The sequence below is a fragment of the Pelophylax lessonae genome (assembly GCF_965119305.1).
Source record: "Pelophylax lessonae genome assembly, chromosome: 3".
NCBI classification, from domain to species: domain Eukaryota; kingdom Metazoa; phylum Chordata; class Amphibia; order Anura; family Ranidae; genus Pelophylax; species Pelophylax lessonae.
The window spans coordinates 420,760,203-420,774,393 of record NC_138770.1 but is presented as its reverse complement, the minus strand read 5'-3'; positions in this window follow the sequence as shown (position 1 = coordinate 420,774,393).

Genomic DNA, 14,191 nt, shown 5'->3' with positions numbered 1-14,191 from the left:
GTGCTCACTAAACACCCAAGTACATCAAATCGATCGATTTTTTGTTTTGGGACAATTATATGACTATACGATATCACATGGTTTTTATGTATCTTTATGTTTTGGCAAGTTTAAGGTATGGGTATTTACAGTGCCATCTTAAGAGCATTATAGGCCCCCGGGCAATGCAGTGCACTGGGGCCCTGCCTACACAATCACCCACAAGAATAAAAATGCAAATTATCAATAAGACGATATTTATTGGTACAGCAGTGCCAGGCTAATGACAGCTTCCAAGTTGGGCGGCTGGGTCTGGTGAACACACACACACGGATGGGAGTCAGACTCAATTGTCCTGTGTGTGCCTGTTCCCGTGGAGGCAGACAGGCATTCCTGCAGTTGTGGGCTCCCCCTCCATGGCCCAAGTGGCCTGACAGCAGCGCAGGGCCAACAGGCGCTTGCCACCTGCTAAGTTCAGCGGCGGGATGTACGCGGGAATTGGGACTAATGCTTGGCTGGGTCGCTGGGCAGGTGGGGCCCCCCGGGCAAGTGGGGCCCCTGGGCAACTGCCCAGCGTGCCCATTCGGTAAGATGACCCTGGGTATTTATTCTGTTAGAGTTATTAGTGTTCCACTGTTATTTTGTTGTAACTCCTGTATTGCATATTTTCTCTGGAGTAGCAAATCACAACTGAACTCCAGAAAAAGCAAGGGTTTTCTGCTCATTTATGCCTAGGGAGACTGGATATAACAGTTTTACCTACCTGACCTTCACTCCCTGCTGGTAGACTAGTCCTTACAGCCTCTTCACCCCTACATTCTGCTATGATACTATGAAGTCATCAGGACTGATGCAGGAATTATAGCCCTGCACTGGGTGTGGGGACCAATGCTGAGCCCAATGTAGGATCCAAACCCACCTGTACAGGTCCACCAGGAAGCTATCACCTGTATGGGCCAATCATCTTCAGTCAGGGATTCCCCTCCCTGCAGCTGCATACATGCATGCGTTTGCAGGGCAGATGAATGTTCCGGCCACAGATGATTAGCTTGTATAAGGGACAGCTTCTTGGCAGGATCGTACACGTGGGTTTGGATCCTACTCTGAGTTTACCTGTGATGAAGGATTCGTTCACTCATGTGGCTGTTAGGGTGGGGGCAGTACAAAGTAAGCAGCTGAGCTGCAGTTTTACCACCCCCTGACCGCTCCGGCCAGAGGGGGATCTACACATGCCGTTTGCCCCAGAAAAGTTACATCATGTCATGTTCAAGTGAACCGTATCTGCCTTGGAACGCAATAGCAGCACATTAGTGCAGGGCCTTTCACTGTGAAAACCATCACTGAGGAGGCGACATATTGCCTCCCAAATGCCTGTCAACCACCCTCTGGCAAGGGCTGCCACCTGCTGGCTACACACCGTCAGCTTTTTTTTTTCATTTAACCAGCAGTCTGAACAAAAAAATCTGTCAGATTCTTACATCCACACAAGTGATGCAAATGTGGGAATATCCCCTACTGGAACATTGTATTCCGATAGCCGATTAGCTGCATGCTGCTGATCAAACAAGGTTCTCCAGCAGTCCCGTTCAACAGAAGCTGATCTAACGATCGGCTTCTGTTGAGATGGGTGGGCTACATACAGAACGACATTTGGCCAGTCCCGCTGAACTGGTGGAATTTTGACCCATGTGTACCAAGGTTAAAGAGCAACTCCACTTTTGTTAAGGAAAAAACAAACATTCCCCTCTGGGTGATCTCTGTACATTACAAGGATTTTAACAAACTTTGTTGCAGATTCTTCCCTTTTGTTATTCTGAAGAAATAGCTGTTTGTTTGTCTGTATCCATGTGTAGAGTAAATATGTATGGGAGTGATATTATAATAATCAGAAAGCTGCTGCGCCCGCAGGGCTCTAATGAGGAAAGTGGCATGGTCTGCATCCTTTTAGATGTGATTTCCTATTGGGAGTATCTCTTTAAAAATGACATTTTTGTTGCAGGGGATGCCTGATATCTGACTTATATCTTAGTGCAGTCTTCTTTGAAAATCAGTGAGCCAATCACACAAGCAGGGAATTATATATCTGGGGGGTGATCTGTATACATTCTGTGTACAGAAAAAATCTAGGTAGCCATATTGCATTGCATTTTACAGAAGATTACAGAGCTGCAGATTAAAAAGGAAAGGTCATTTTTTATTAACATTTAATTTATGACTTGTGTCGCAATTGATTACGCTATATATTACACAAATATGCGGCAACTCGGCGCTGAGCAGCCATATATTTGCGTGCAATAGTGCTGATAGAGCTGTGCTGAGAGCCTGCGCTCTGCGTGCTCCTGGCACAGTTACCGCCAACTAACAGTAAGCTCCCATTCGCAGCTTGCAATCGGGAGCTTTCCAATCATGTGACCACCGTGACAGCCCATCACGATAGTCACATGAACATAAGGCCCTGCCTACCAGCATTCTAAAGCCCCCAACGGCTGGCAGGTGCTGGCTCTAAGCAGTTAAAGGAGAAGGGAAGTACATTTACTGCGGCGATCAGCCCCTCCTGGGCAAAGTGACGTAGTACTACGTCGCTCGCCCAGGGGCCTGCAGGGGGCGAGCGCGCGCCGCCGGAGGCACGCTCCCGCGCCCCCTCAATCTCAGGCATCTCCGCGCGAGTGACCGGTGGCTCCGAAGTCCGCCGGCCACTCGTGATCTCCCGCTGGAGAGGGAGAAAGGCAGGCGGCTAATGTAAACGAAGCCGCCTGTCATTCTCCCTGGTGTAACAGCAGAGATCATATGATCCTGCTATGTAGGATAGTATGTCTCTGTGGTTACATCAAAAGCCACACACCTTGACAGTTAGACACACGCCCCTAGGGACACATTTAACCCCTGGATCTATAATAAAGTTAACTCCTTCCCTGCCAGTGTCATTTTTACAGTAACAGTGCATATGTATAGCACTGATTACTGTAGTAATGTCACTGGTACCCCCAAAAGTGTCAAAAATGTCAGTCAGGGGTCCGATCTGTCCGCCGCAATGTCGCAGCCCCGCAAAAAAAATCGCCGATCGCCGCCATTACTCGTTAAAAAAAAAAACCAATAAAAATGACAGAAATCTTTCCCGTAGTTAGTAAACGCAATAACTTTTGCGCAAACCAATCAAAATCCGCTTATTGCGATTTTTTTTACCAAAAATATGTAGCAGACAACAAATTGGCCTAAAATGTTAAAAAAATGATTTTTACCTTTTTTTTTTAGAGAATTTCATATAAAAAAATGTGAAAAATATTGTTATTTTTTCAAAATTGTCGCTCTTTTTTGTTTAAATAAAAATCGCACAGGTGATCAAATACCACCAAAAGAAAGCTCTGTTTGTGGGAAAAAAAAGAACGTCAATTTCGTTTAAGTACAGCGTCGCACGACCGCCCAATTGTCCGTTAAAGTCACGCAGTGCCGAATCACAAAATAGGCCCTGGTCTTTGAGCAGGAAAATCCTCTGGGGCTTAAGTGGTTAATGGCTGCAGTATTGCTGCAGCAGACCACTGCCAGCTGTAAGACCGAGAACTGAGCGATCAGTGGTCATGTGATCAGTCCTCTCGGAACAGAGAGCAGCGACTGCCAGTCACTGCTCTACCCCTCCAGTGGGTGGGAGCAGCTGATTCAGGATCTCATTGGTATGCTAAGACACTGAGCCAGCTGCTGGTCAGGCACAGGGCCATTTTTAATTTTGATTGGACCCTGGGCAAACGTTTTCTTGGGCCCACCAGAAATTACTTATCAACTATTTGAAGGCAGCGCAGTGTCAAGGGGCAGCTGCTTTGGGCCCCACAGCAATGACTGGGCCCAGGGAAGCTGCACCTTTTGCCCTGGTCAGGCATCTGGGTGGATCACGACATTATTGTCAGGATGCTTCTAGAGCTTTGAGCAGCTATGTTCAACTGTTGACTGAATCTGGGTCACAGGAGAGCAGAGCTAAGTGCACTCCTGTGATCCAGGAGAGAAGAATGGCCATAGTTTTTTTTTTTTAAGCTCCTCGATAAGCATGAAAGAGCGTCAGCAATGGCAGCCTTCATCCTTCCTAAGAAAAGCTTTCCTTTAACTCAGCCCACACAGATCTGAGCATATCATCTCACACCTATAATCATGCAGATCCCATTGAACGATGCTAGACAGTTACTCAGCTAGCAAACATTCTGGACATTACAGTTCAGCCACCTAGATGGCTAGCAATCGGTATGCAGTGTAATCCCCGCCCACCTGTCAATCTCCTCCCACCCCTCTTCAGGGACCAGCACTGATAAGCGCCCAGGCACACACAAGGCGTGGTTACATCCACAATAACACATTTTTCCTATACAGTATAGCGAGTCTCCGAAGTCCACTAATCATTGTCAGCACACACAGATCAGGGGCGATCCTATATAGAAAACAACATACAGCACCCACCTCCAGCTCTCTCCCCCTCCTGTGCCAGGCTGTTGCTGCAGAAGAAGATCTCAGTCAGTGGAGGTGACAAGTCCCATTGGGTAGGATCGCTGCTGATCGGGTGCCTGGCACATTGTATCCAGTCCTGGTTACATGGAAGGTCCCTAGTATAGCAGGCACATAGCTCAGCACTACATCAACAATACAAGGCAGCATCTGGCAGCCTAGAAAATCCCACCTCCTCCCCCTCTGCTCTTCCTTCCTTCTCCCCACCTCCTCCTCCTCCTCCTCCTCCTCCCTAGTGCAATGCAGACACACAGCCTGCCTGCAGATCTCCGCCCTGCTCTACATGCCATGCAAAGGGTTCCTGGCTGTCACTGACACATCTAATACACAGCTGCCTATGGTGGGATAGGAGGATCCATGGCAGCTCATCCATCCACCATCTCTACTAGTTATATACTTCTCAAAGCCCCTTCATATACTATATACATGTATACATATTTTCTATATGATCACATACATACATACATACATACATATATACACATATACACACACATACATACATACATACATATATATATATATATATATACATACATACACATATATATATATATACATACATACACATATATATATATATACATATATACACATATATATATATATATATATATATATATATATATATATATATATAATCGACTTGGCCACAATCAGCCTGCCCATACATGGATCAAAATCCATCAGTTCCCTGATAAATATATACAGCATTTCCCAAAAGTGAGTACACCCCTCACATTTTTGTAAATATTATATTATAACTTTTCGGCCCCGTTCACATAGGGGCGACGCTACTTCGCACGGCGACCTCCGAGGTCCCGGTGCGAGCAGCGCGCCGCGACCTCGGAGCTGCCGCCACGGACTTCATAACATTGAAGTCTATGGCGGTCGCCTCCTGGTTGCCCCAAAGAAGCTCCGGACCCTTTTTCTAGGTCGGAGCGACTTGTGTCGCTTCTATTAGAACGGGTCCGCAGCTTCCCTATGGGAGGCGACCTGCGGCGACCTGTGAGGTGACCAGGTCGCCTCACAGGTCGCCCTAGTGTGAACCGGGACTAAATGTGACAACACTGAAGAAATGCCACTTTGTTACAATGTAAAGTAGTTAGTGCACAGCTTGTATAACATTGTAAATTTACTGACCCCCCCAAAAAAAACCCAACACACAGCCATTATTGTCTAAACCGCTGGCAACAAAAGTGAGTAAACCCCTAGGTGAAAATGTCCACATTGGGCCCAAATTTGTGTGCCCACCATTATTTTCCAGCACTGGGCATGGAGTTCACCAGAGCTTCACAGGTTACCACTGGAGTCCTCTTCCACTCCTCCATGATGACGTGATGGAGCTGATGGATGTTAGAGACCTTGCGCTCCTCCTCCCTCCATTTGAGGATTCCCCAGAGATGCTCAGTAGGATATAGATCTGGAGACATGCTTGGCCAGTCCCAACACCTTTACCCTCAGCTTCTTTAGCAAGGCAGTGGTCATCTTGGAGGTGTGTTTGGGGTTGTTATCATGTTTGAATCCTGCCCTGTGACCCAGTCTCCAAAGGGAGGGGATCATGCTCTGCTTCAGTATATCACAGTACATGTTGGCATTCATGGTTTCCTCAATGAACTCTATTTCCCCAGTGTCGGCAGCACTTATGCAGCCCCAGACCATGACACTCCCACCACCATGCTTGACTGTAGACAAGACACACTTGTCTTTGTACTCCTCACCTGGTTGCCATCACACACGCTTGACACCATCTGAACCAAATAAGTTTATCTTGGTCTCATCAGACCACAGGACATGGTTCCAGTAATCCATGTCCTTAGTCTTAAGCCTCGTACACGCGCACCGATTGTTGGCCGACCGATCGGCCGTCTTTTGTCCAGTGTTGTTTTTTTGGTTGAAATGTGCTCTAGACTGCACACGAATTTTCTCGGCCAACAACAACCAACTTCAGAAGTGATGTCATGTGCTGGTTAACTTTCCGTGTGTTTTTTCTTCTCTGAGCATGCCCAGTCTTGCTCATCTGATGTTTGTCGGCCGAAATCTGTACTGACTGACGAAAAATCGGCCGTTGTGGTGACGGCCAACAAAAATTTATAGCATGCACACCAAATTTTGTTCGGCCGAAAAGTCGCAGTCGGTTGTCGGAATCATCATACTAACAAGCCGACAATCGGACGTTGGCCGAAAATTCACGGCCAACAATCGGTGCGTGTGTACGAGGCTTAAGGCTTGTCTTCAGCAAACTGTTGGCAGGCTTTCTTGTGCTCCATCTTTAGAAGAGGCTTCCTTCTGGGACGACAGCCATGCAGACCAATTAATGTAGTGTGCAGTGTATGGTCTGAGCACTGACAGGCTGACCCCCCACCGCTTCAACCTCTGCAGCAATGCTGGCAGCACTCATACATCTATTTCCCAAAGACAACCTCTGGATATGACGCTGAGCACGTGCACTCAACTTCTTTGGTGGACCATGGTTACAAAAATGTGAGGGTTGTACTCACTTTTGTGAGATACTGTGCATACACATACTAGGGCCAACTGAGACAGGAGCCAATTAACCACTTAAACCCCGGAGGATTTTGCTGTCTTACGTCCAGGCCCCTTTTTTCAACTTGGCACTGCGTGACTTTAACTGACAATTGCGCGGTCGTGCAATGCTGTACCCAAACAAAATTTACGTCCTTTTTTTCCCACAAACAGAGCTTTCTTTTGGTTGTATTTGGTCACCTCTGCGCTTTTTATTTTTTGCGATATTAATAAAAAAACTAGCGAAGATTTTGAGAAAAAATGACATTTTCAACTTTGTCTTTTAACCACTTGCCGACCAGACATTCCCCTCTCTCGGAGGCTCGCTCCCGCTGTATTCAGTTACAGCGGGAGTCGGGCCAGGGGAGGAGCGGCGGTGATCACCGCCGCTCTTCCTCGATCGTCGGGGATCTAGTGTGGAAATCCGCCCGCTTGTGTAAACAAAGCGGGCGGATCTCCTAAGTGACAGGCAGAGTCAGATTGCAGGGTTCAGCATAGCTGAACATGCGATCTGTCCCTGTGTCACTCAGTCCCCTCCCCCCCACACACGTTAGTAAGCACCAGGCATACATTAACCCCTCCCTCTCCAATAAAAATTAACCACCTCCCTGCCAGTGTCATTTTTACAGTAACAGTGCATATTTATAGCACTGATTACTGTAGTAATGTCACTGGTACCCCTAAAAGTGTCAAAAATGTCAGTCAAGGGTCCGATCTGTCCGCCGCAATGTCACAGTCCCGCAAAAAAAAAATTGCAGATCGCCGCCAGATCGCCGCCATTACTCGTTAAAAAAAAAACACCAAAAATGACAAAAATCTTTTCCTTAGTTAGTAAACGCAAAAACTTTTGCGCAAACCAATCAAAATACGCTTATTGCGATTTTTTTTACCAAAAATATGTAGCAGAAAACAAATTGGCCTAAAATGATAAAAAAATTTGATTTTTACATGTTTTTTTTGGGGGGGGGGGGAATTTCATATAAAATAATGTGAAAAATATTGTTAAAAATTGTCGCTCATTTTTTGTTTATAGCGCAAAAAGTAAAAATCGCACAGGTGATCAAATACCACCAAAAGAAAGCTCTATTTGTGAGGAAAAAAGGACATAAATTTAATTTGGGTACAGTGTTGCATGACCGCGCAATTGTCCGTTAAAATAACGCAGTGCCGAATCCCAAAATATGGCCATGTCAGGAATGGGGTAAAACCTTCCGGTCATAAAGCGGTTAAAAATACGCTCATTGAGATTTTTTTCGTCAAAGACATGTAGCTAAATACATTTTGGCCTAAATATATGACAAAAATTTAATATATTGGATATTTTTTAACTGTCAAAGTAGAAAAATATTGTTATTTTTTTAAAATGTTCGCATATTTTTATTAATATCGCAAAAAATAAAAAGTGCAGAGGTGATCAAATACCACCAAAAGAAAGCTCTGTTTGTAGGAAAAAAAAGGATGTAAATTTTGTTTGGGTACGGCGTTGCATGACCGCGCAATTGTCAGTTAAAATTGCACAGTGCCGAATCGCAAAAAGTGCCCTGGACGTAAGACAGCAAAATCTTCCGGTGGTAAAGTGGTTAAAAAAATATCCAATATACTCAATTTATGTCATATATTTTGGTTTGCGCAAAAGTTATAGCATCTACAAACTATGTTGTAAATACTGGAATTTATGCAGCTTTTACTTTCTAACTGCCTATCTCATTTCATGAAGTGCTAAAATGGCAGGGCACTGTAGATATACTCCCTTAATGTGGACTTTTCCATTTCAAGGACAGACCCTCTGCCACGTACCTGAGGTCAAAATGACTAAAAGGCGCTTCTTTCGGTTAAGTGCTCCACACCCCTGAGGATGGTAACAGGGTAAGCAGAGCCCAAAGAAGCAGGATTGCCTGCTGTACTGAAGACAATTAGTGCTGTAGCGGTGGGACTTCTGCGGATGGAAGCCAGTTGATGAGGGCAGCTGGTCTTGTAGGGGAATACCTGATCATACAGCTAGGCACTGCAGAAGGCAGATCACACCAAGCAGGGCAAGACAGGAGACAAAGTCAGGAACGTGTGCCAGGGTCAGAACACTATAGTCATCAGAGGAGAGATCAAGAGCAAAGTCAGGGGCTAGCCGAGGCCAACACAGGAAGCAAGTAGGGGCAGATCCGTAAAGCGAGCCGAGGTCAGAGCCAGGAGAGAAGCAAGTTTAGGCCAATAGCCAGCCGTGTCAGTAACAGGAAGTCAGAAGCATAAGCACACAAGAAACAAGGGCAACGGGGAGCTGAAGACCAATTAGCAAAGTCTGTGAGCAACTGTCATCCCTATAAAGGCAAGAGGATGTAAAGAATTATAACACCTGTCAGTGCAAATGAACAAGTGTGCATTGTGAATGAAAGCGCACCGGCAGATGGGCGCAACCATGCTGGGTATTGGCAAGCGTGCCAGGCCTTCAAGCCAATCTGCTCCTTTCCCTAGTTAAGTGTCTCAGTGTTCTCTAGCAGTTCTGGACCCTGCTCAAAGCACTGAACTCTATGTCCAACCAAGTGCCTTTTCTTGGCACCCTCATTGTGGAACACTCAGGATAACTTCCCTGAAGACAATCAGTTTCCTAGATTCCCCCAGTTCAGGGAAAGTTGAGTTTTTTTCTAGAAAGAATTAACAACTATCTAGTGCTAGTATGGGACAGTAGGCAGGATTCAATAACCACTTAGCATTTTTACTTAAGTAAATAAAATAAGAAGCAGACACCTGTATTATTTGGAAAATATATAGGCCGCGGCCGTTTATTATTTATTTTAAAATAACTTCAATAAATAAATATATAATTAAAAATTTAAACACACTCAACAGCCTAGCCACCACAGCTCAGGCCGGATAAATAACATCACATTTCAAGCATCAACTTCCACTCTTAGGCTCCTTTCACACGGCCGCTCCGTGTGAAAGGTCCGCTGCGGGACTTTTTTTTTTTTTCTTCCACGGAGCGGATGACATTTCTGTCATCCGCTCCGTGTGCCCGCATATCATCCCGTCCGTTTGCGGATGATATGCGGACATAATGTATGTCTATGGCACTGCGGATGTCAGCGGATAACACCGCTGACATCCGATTTTCCTTCCTTTCCGTGTTTTACACGGAAGAAAAAATGGGTTCTGTTCCATTTGTAAAAACGGAACAGAACTGAATGGAGGAAAATCGGGTGTCAGCGGGTGGTATTCCGCTGACACCCGCAGTGCCATTCACTTACATTATGTCCGCAAATCATCCGCAAACGGATTGGATGATTTGCGGACACACGGAGCGGCCGTGTGAAAGGACCCATAAACATATAAAATTGCCCTTTTGCTATAGCAAAAACGACACCACTTACTTATTATATATCTATATATATATATATTTATTTATATTTTTTTTTTTTTTATCAGCCGCGACAAAAAAAGGGGGGGGGGATGGGGAATTCACACTGCTAAATCTTCTGAGGCGAATGAGCCCCTCTGAGGAGAGCTCTACCTTATATAGGGGCTCAGAGGGCTCTAGAAACTTCTACCCTATACCTATTCCTATAGGTGCTCTGACCCCTGCAATACCACGCCCACTATTTCTATTCCCTCAGGATACCTTAGGAGTCCCTCCCTCTTTACCTGAGGAGAAAAGGAGGGAAAATTACCTTATGAACTATTCTACCTATTTCCCCAGCCACTCTCCCATGAGGAAAAGGGGGCTTATTACTGTTCCCCTTTTCCTTTCATGGGACAGTAGGCAGGATTCAATAACCACTTAGCATTTTTACTTAAGTAAATAAAATAAGAAGCAGACACCTGTATTATTTGGAAAATATATAGGCCGCGGCCGTTTATTATTTATTTTAAAATAACTTCAATAAATAAATATATAATTAAAAATTTAAACACACTCAACAGCCTAGCCACCACAGCTCAGGCCGGATAAATAACATCACATTTCAAGCATCGACTTCCAAAAGACAGAAGGGGGAAAACTAACCCCTTCTGTCACCAACGACCCCGCACCGCGGCCATATCAACACAATCCGACAGGTCTGCGTTAAAAACATCCAATCCTATCTCGGAAAGATGTACCCCATCATCCCTGTACAATCCTTCCGTACCCCCTTCCAATTCCCTATGTCTGAAAGACATAACACCTATCCTAGGCAAAAGTTTAGCCAATGACCTATTAATCCTTCTTCTTATCTTTTCCAAACTCTTCAAATAAGGTGAAAATAACCACCTCAGCCTTTGAACAATTTCAGAAAAGATAATAACAGTATTTGGTGACGACAACCCAAAACTAAAAAGATCATCCCTGATTCTGAAGATCAATTCCAAAGTTTTTTCCTGACCAATATCGTTTCCTCCTAAATGCACGATAAGTGCATCCGGAGAAGGAAACAATGATTGTAACCTGTTTAACTCAAATAGTAGGTCAGCCCAAACCATACCCCTCCTACCATACCAGTATACTTTGAATTTCTCTGGATCCAGTCCCAAATTTTCCGAGTAAACCCTCTGTCTTGCCCTCTTGAACGCCCAAAAGATATACGAATGCCCGACAATCCAAATGATCCTTTTTCCATCTGAAAAGAATCAAACAAATGAATTAGGTCGGATGTATGATTGATAGCAATCTGACTTCCACCTTCCAACCTTTTTTATTATTGAATCTTCCAATCCTAATCTAGATGCCTCAGTGGCTGCCCCTATCCGAAAAGAGTGTGATGTCAAATGCATTCCTGGTAAATTTAACTTGACCACACATTTCTTGAAAACGCTATTAAATTGATATTTAGATAAGTTTGCACCTGATGCATGAATAAAAAGAGCCTCTTCACCAAAACTTGGTCTTAACTCAAGATACTGTTGCAATGACTTAACTGGGCATATGAGAGAACCACTGAGAGCATGTAAACAAATAAAACATCCTTTACCTACCTGGTCTGTTTTTGACCTTCTTATCTTAATCCTCACTAAGTTACCCTCCAGACTTACCTCCTTTCTTAAAATATTTAATAACTCTGAAATCCGCAAAGCTCCAAAAAATGCTAGAGAAAAGGCTGCTTTGAACAGGGCAGCTTCGAAAACAGAAAAACAAACCTCACCTGTGGCCATACATAGGTCCAAAAGAATTTTTGGTGTAATTGGACTGCGCTTATCACTGCTATAACTCCTCCTCCTATATCCTTTAAGCGCCTGCTTAACTGTAAAAAACGACACACACGATGGTAAATTTCTCATTTTTTGAAAAAACGAAACTCCGGCCAAGATTTTATTCACGTGTGCCCAGGAGTAATTTTTCTTGAATAAACTATTTAAGAACAACATTACAAGTCCTTCAGAAAAATTATGTTCATCTTCTTTTAGATACTTCAGAAAAGAAATCCACATCAGCCAAGCTGACTGGTAACCTGCCATGGTCGAAGGGGCTATGGAGTGTTTGATATTCTCTGTAACCAGACTTATATCAACTCCCATAACTTCCTTGGGAATTTGGTACCCACTGGATCCGCCTCTGGTAATAGTTGGAAAAATCTGCTCATCTGTTGGCGAGATAGCGCATCTGCCATGTCATTGCTCTTACCAGGCACATGTCGAGCCTTAAGCCATATATTATATTTCAGACATAAATAAATCATATATCTCAAAAGAGCAATGACTGGTGGAGACTTGGATGTTAAACAATTGATAGCGTACATTACTCCTTTGTTATCCGTACTAAGCAATATCCTTCTATTACTAAATTCTTTTCCCCATACTTCCAGAGCGACTATTATGGGAAAAAGCTCCAGAAGAACTATATTTTTCAATAGACCTTTTCCTCTCCAGCTTTGGCTCCAGCGATCTGCGCACCAATGGTTTCGCCAGATCGCTGCAAAGCCTACCGAACCAGCAGAGTCAGTAAATAATAAAAATTCTTCATCAATAATGAATTCCTTCTGCCATAAACTCCTCCCATTGAAATGTTCTAAAAACTGAAGCCAAACTAACATGTCTTCCCTAATATCGCTGGTTACCCTAATATGAGAAAAAGGGGATTTTAGCCCAGAGATTGCCAAGTACATTCTCCTGGAGAATGCCTTTCCTACCGGCATGATTCTTGAGGCGAAAGCCAGTAGGCCCAAAAGAGATTGAATCTCTTTCAAACACACTTTCTTTCTCCTAACCAGATTAATTAACATACCTTTAATCCTTTGAATTTTTTCTTCCGGCAATCTGAACTCCAGCGCCGCCGTGTCTATTGTAATTCCTAGGAACTCCAGACATGTTGTGGGATACACCGTCTTTTCAACCGCCAATGGGACTCCAAACTTACTACAAATATTGAAAAACGTATTTAATAATTGAAGACATTCTAACGATTCTGCTTTACCCATGAACAAGAAGTCATCTAAGTAGTGAATCATAAAGTTAGAACCTGCGTCTTTCATCACTACCCATTCCAAAAAACAAGCAAAATCTTCAAAATATTTACATGAAACTGAACACCCCATCGGGAGACATTTGTCGAAGTAGAATTTGTCCTTAAAGAAAATTCCCAAAGAGTTAAAACAAACCGGGTTAATGGGGAGTAGACGGAAAGCGGATTTTATGTCCGCTTTAGCCATTAAAGTCCCTGCACCTAAAGCCCTAAGCTTTTCAAGAGCATCCTCAAATGAAGCATATGATACTGATATTAATTTTGGGTCTATCTGGTCATTTAAGGATTCCCCTTTGGGAAATGAAAGGTGGTGAATTAATCTGAAAGAACCTTTCTCCTTCTTTGGGACAATACCTAATGGGGAAACTCTAAAATTTTTAAAAGGAGGTGAAACAAAAGGACCTTCCATCCTTCCTTCCAAAATTTCTCTATCTAATTTTTCTTGGACCACGCTAGGGAACTGATCAACTGATTTTAAATTGTTAAACTGCCTACAACCTAAACCTGAAAAGGAGGGCAACAAGAAACCCTCCTCAAAGCCCTCAAACAGTAGTTGAGCCCTCACCTTGTCTGGGAAAACTAACAGGTAGGGCAACATTTTTTGTAATTTCACTGGGGAGGTTGCCTTTTTGAAGGTTCTGTTGGTTGTTAGCGGACAGTTTCTTAAAACATTTTGACACCGGGTGACTTCCCCCGCAAAATGCACATTCATGCCTATATCGGCATGTATGGGGCCATTTACACTGTGCATCATTATAGTTAAAGCAGATCCCTTTT